Below are 6,000 nucleotides of genomic sequence, written 5' to 3' on the forward strand. Positions count from 1 at the left end.
CGGCCTTGGACACACTCCAACGCTACCGTGCCGGCACTCGGACTTACTCAACCCATTGAACTAAGACCAAGTCAGCCTAACCCTCAATGCTTAGCAAGAAAGCTAAGAACACAAGAGAACACAAGAGAAAGGAAGCTAGGTGGAAAGAACACTTTATTGCTCAAGTGTTTGTTACAAATGATTCACACACTTTACACTAACTCTCACCTCCTATTTATAGCCATCCACCTCCATAATGGATGGTTAAGATTAAATCTAATCAACGGTCCATATTAATAATCCAGAACCTTCTTTACAAATATCTATCCTACCACAACTTTCTAAATGCTTCTAGATTATTCCATACCACTATTTATACTTCTATATACATCTATACTCTTCTAGAATACTCTATGGCCTTCCAGAGTATTCTAGAACCTTCTAAAGTATTCCGGGACCTTCTAGGACATTCAAGAACGTTCTAGAACTATCTAGAGCATTCTCAAATACTCTATAAAACTCTACAAACACTGTTAAATTTAACATTCTAAAATTTACCGTGACATTCTCCCCCACCTAATGCGCAGACGTCCTCGTCGCGTTCTGTTCATGATAGCGCTGTAGGTGTTCTTGGAATTGCCACAAATCCTCACGAGCTTCCCAACTAGCTTCGGTTATTGGGAGTCCTTTCCACTTGATCAAGTATTGGATACTTGGTGGTACTCCTCTTCGTCGCACGATGTGATTAGCTAAGATCTCTTCGATTTCTTTATCGAAGGATCTAATCACCACAGGCGGAGCATGAATCGATTCACCTCTACTCGGTTCATCTTGGTCTTCGTGATATGGTTTAAGCATACTCACGTGGAAGACCGGGTGGATCTTCATAGAGGGATGGAGTTGTACTTTATAAGCAACCTCCCCAACACGTCCAATGATCTTAAATGACCCTTCGTATTTGCGGATTAAACCCTTATGAACCTTGCGAAAGGCTTTGAATTGTTGTGGAAGAAGTTTAATCATTATCTTATCTCCCACTTGATAGCTTGCATGCCTCATCTTCTTATCTGCCCATTTCTTTATCCTCTTTGCAGCTTTGTCGAGGTAAGAACGAGTAACATCTACTTGTTCTTTCCATGACTTAATCATATGATAAGCTCCAGGGCTCTTCCCTGAGTAAGAGGAAGAAAGAGAGTGAGGTGTAAGCGGCTGTTGTCCAGTTACAATCTCGAATGGGCTCTTCCCTGTGGACTCACTCCTTTGTAGATTGTATGAGAATTGAGCAATGTCTAGGTGTTTTGTCCAATCCTTCTGATTAGCGCTTACGAAATGCCTCAAGTAACACTCGAGTAAGGCATTCACTCTCTCCGTCTGCCCATCGGTTTGAGGATGGAAGCTTGTTGAGAAATGAAGCTCCGACCTAAGGAGTTTGAACAGCTCTGTCCATAGTCGTCCTGTGAAGCGTAGATCTCGATCACTAATGATGCTCTTAGGCAATCACCAGTACTTCACCACATTCTTGAAGAATAGTCGTGCTGCCTCCTCTGCAGTGCAGTCAGTAGGGGCGGGTATAAAGGTAGCGTACTTCGAAAATCGATCTACTACCACGAGAATAGATCCAAACCCCTCGGACTTCGGTAAGGCAGAGATAAAATCTAGAGAGACACTTTTCCACGGTCACTCTGATGGAGGCAGAGGTTCCAACAACCCGCTTGGTGTCTTGTTTTTAATCTTATCTTGTTGGCACACAAGACAAGTCTTCACATAGCTCTCTACTTCATCTCTCATTTGAGGCCAATAACAAGAAGATTCAATGAGTGCCAAGGTCCTTTGCTGACCTTGGTGACCAGCCCACTTGGTGTCGTGGCATTCTCTCACTAATTTTCTTCTTAGATTTTCCCATTTAGGGACGTATAGTCTTCTTCCTTTAGTGTAGAGAATGTCATTTTCTAACCAAAATCTTTTGGTCTTACCTTCTCTAGCCAATTCCACCAACTTCTTTGCTAATGGATCATGATGCAACCCTTCCTTGATGGTATGCACAATATCTCCTTCAACCATAGAAATGGCCGCCAACTCAGCCTTGCGACTCAGCGCATCTGCTACCACATTAGTCTTGCCTGACTTGTATTCGAATTCGAAATCAAACTCAGCCAAGAAGTCTTGCCACCTAGCTTGTTTGGGGCTTAACTTCTTTTGAGTTTGGAAGTAGCTTGTAGCCACATTGTCTGTCTTGACAATGAAGTGTGAACCAAGCAAGTAGTGACGCCAAGTTCTCAGACAATACACTACCGCGGTCATCTCCTTCTCTTGGACGGTGTATCGCCTCTCTGTATCATTCAACTTGCGACTCTCAAAGGCAATCAGCTGTCCTTCTTGCATTAGAACCCCTCCAATGGCATAGTCAGAAGCATCTGTGTGGACTTCAAATACCTTTGAGTAGTCGGGTAGTGCTAGTACTTGTCCTTCTGTGATAGCAGCCTTCAACTCATCAAAGGCCTTTTAACACTCTTTTGACCAATCCCAAGAGTGATTCTTCTTGAGAAGATCAGTTAATGGTGCAGCCTTGGCGGAGTATCCCTTGATAAACCTCCGACAGTAATTAGCCAACCCAAGGAATGACCTCAATTCAGATACCTTGTTTGGCGGCTCCCACTCTTTGATAGCCTTCACCTTTCATTGATCCATGCAGAGAGTTTCACCTTTAATGATGTGTCCCAAGAAGTGGACTTCGTTCCTTTCAAAGGAACACTTTTCCTTCTTCACATATAGGTTATTCTCTCGCAAGATCTTGAACACAGTTCGTAAGTGTTCTACATGTTCCTCCAAAGTATTGCTATAGACAACAATGTCATCCAAGTAGACTAATACAAACCGATCAAGGTAAGGTCGAAAGATCTCGTTCATCAAGGTACAGAAGGTCACAGGAGCATTGGTCAAGCCAAAAGGCATCACCAATCACTCATACGATCCATACCTCATAACACACGTGGTCTTAGGCTCATCACCATCAGCAATTCTCACCTGGTGATATCCTGACCTCAAATCTAGCTTTGAGAACCATTGGCTCTACCAAGTTGATCAAACAAATTGGCTATCAAAGGAATGGGGTATTTGTTCTTGATGTTTACCTTGTTCAGTGCTCGATAGTCGATGCATAGTCTCAATGAACCATCATGCTTCTTTTGAAACAAGACTGGTGTGCCATAAGGTGCCTTTGATGGACGGATGAACCCAGCATCTAGCAAATCCTTGAGTTGCTTCTTCAACTCATCGAGTTCTGGCGGTGCCATCCTATAAGGTGTTGAGGCAGGCGGCTTTGCTCCTGACTCCAATTCAATCTTGTGGTCCACCTTCCTCCTATGTGGTAGTTGTTTTGGCAACTCGAAAGGCATCGCATCCTTATTTTCTTCAAGGACTTCCTTGATTTTGGGAGGAACGTCTTCTCTTTCAGATGTTGACTCCTCTTGTAATAGAGCCAAATATGTAATCTCTCCCTTCTTGAACCCTTTCTTGAGTTGCATAGCAGAAAGTATCGGTGATCCGCCAACTTTAGAGACTATTGGGACCATGCATGGAGACCCTTTCTCCATGAGGCATACTACGTCATAGTATGGCATATGTATTATATTTGCCTTCCTTTGCAAATCGAGCCCGATGACTATTTTAAAATCGTCCATGGGTGCTACTGAGAAATCCACAAGGCCCTTCCAAGAACCAAGAGTCATCTCCACCTCTTTTACTACTCCCTTAAGGGGTTCACCCTTGGTGTTCACGGATTTGAACCAACCATTCTTTTCGGTGATCTTCAATCCAAGCCTCTTTGCTTCATCATGCGTGATGAAGTTGTGTGTAGCACCAGTGTCGATCATAGCCATGACGTGTTTTTCATTGATAAAGGCTTTGGCATACATCAAGCCTTTCTTTTCTACAGGGTTTGTCTCCTTTCCCTTCACAGCATTCATGAGTTGGACAGATTCAACACATTCAGTCACTTGTGATTGAGCCTCTCGTTCCTCAGCGATAGATGCTAGAGTCCCTAGTTTGGGACAGTCCTTCATTTGGTATGGTCCCTTGCACACGAAACATCCTCCTTTTGGGCACGAAAGCCTTCTTCTTTTCCTTGTATTATTTCTTTGAAGAATATTTTCCTTCCTTCTTGGTTGAGAAACTCTTCCCCTTATCTCCCCCACCTTTAGTAGAACTAGGCTTGGAGAAAGACTTGGGTTTAGAGTCTCCCCTATGATACTCAGTGAGTGATTCGGCCACCACGATGGCCTCATCGACATCCTTAACATTCCTTTTTTGTAGTTCTTGCTTTGCCCAAGGTTGGAGTCCATCAATGAAGAAGAACAATGCATCCTCTGATGCTAAGTTGGGGATTTGAAGCGTGAGAGTAGTGAACTCCTTTACGTAGTCACTAATCGTACTCTTGTGCTTCAACTCCCTCAACTTCTTCCTTACTTCATAAACCACATTTTCAGGGAAGAATTGTCTTTTCAACTCCCTTTTGAAATCTTCCCATGTGGCTATGTTGCAGGTACCCTTCTTCATATATTCGCACTTTCTCCTCCACCACAAAGTAGCATTATCAGAAAGGTAGAGAGCTGCAGTGCGTACCTTTATTACTTCTTCGACCACCCCTTGGCCTTCAAAGTACCTCTCCATTTGCCATAGGAAGTTCTCCACCTCTCGAGCGTCCCTCACGCCCTTGAACTCCTTTGGCTTTGGGAGATCAATCTTTGTCGTCTCCCTTATAATGGTTGGTCGAGATTTTGCCTCCTCGAACCAAATTCGAACTTCCTCAAATAACTTCAAGGAATTCTCAAGCTTCTCTTCGATTTGGAGCATGCTTTCTTTGAAAGCATCTAGTTCTCCCAACACCTGAGTCTCGAGGGTTTCCTTGTCATGTTCTATCCTTTGGAACCGCTCATCCATAGAGGATAGAACATTTTCCAACATAGAAACTCTTTCTTCTAAGAAGTTAGAGTCCTTACCTATAGGCTCACTTGAAGAACGAACCTTCTTGCCTCCCCATTGAGAAGGAATAGCATCCCTTCCCCTTTGAGACTCAACATGCTCCATGGTGATATTAGAAGCCATACCCACAAACCACTTGTGCTCCCTCTCGAACCTTGCTCTGATACCAAATTGTCACGACTTTGGACACACTCTAACACTACCGTGCCGGCACTTGGACTTACTCAACCCCTTAAGTTAAGACCAAGTCAGCTAATCTTCAATGCTTAGCAAGAAAGCTAAGAACACAAGAGAACACAAGAGAAAGGAAGCTTGGTGGAAAGAACACTTTATTGCTCAAGTGTTTGTTACAAATGATTCACACACTTTACACTAACTCTCACCTCCTATTTATAGCCATCCACCTCCACAATGGATGGTTAAGATTAAATCTAATCAACGGTCCAGATTAATAATCCAGAACCTTCTTTACAAATATCTATCCTACCACAACTTTCTAAATGCTTCTAGATTATTCCATACCACTATTTATACTTCTATATATATCTACACTCTTCTAGAATACTCTATGGCCTTCCAGAATATTCTAGAACCTTCTAAAGTATTTCGGGACCTTTTAGGACATTCAGGAACTATTTAGAGCTAAACTCTACAAACACGGTTAAATTTAACCTTTTAAAATTTACTGTGACACAATAGTACTTAAAAGTGACTTTTGATATATTTCAAGTATTATACATATATCTTCTATATTTATAATTTTATAATTATATTAGATATACATAAAAAATATAAGTTAATTATTCGTATAGATATAAATTAAAATACAAAATATATATTAAAAATAATTAAAATAATAAATATATTTATATATAAATATATGATGACTAGTTTGATAATTAATTTTTAGTATACATGTATTATTTTTGTTAATTTTATTTATGAAATTAAAAGTTTTAAAAATTAGAGGATTCTTTATATGTGCAGTTAAAATATGTTTACAATATTACTAATGTTCAATAAAAAATAAAAAAAAAACAA

Source organism: Arachis stenosperma, chromosome 9, assembly GCF_014773155.1.
Source record: "Arachis stenosperma cultivar V10309 chromosome 9, arast.V10309.gnm1.PFL2, whole genome shotgun sequence".
In the NCBI taxonomy this organism is placed as follows: domain Eukaryota; kingdom Viridiplantae; phylum Streptophyta; class Magnoliopsida; order Fabales; family Fabaceae; genus Arachis; species Arachis stenosperma.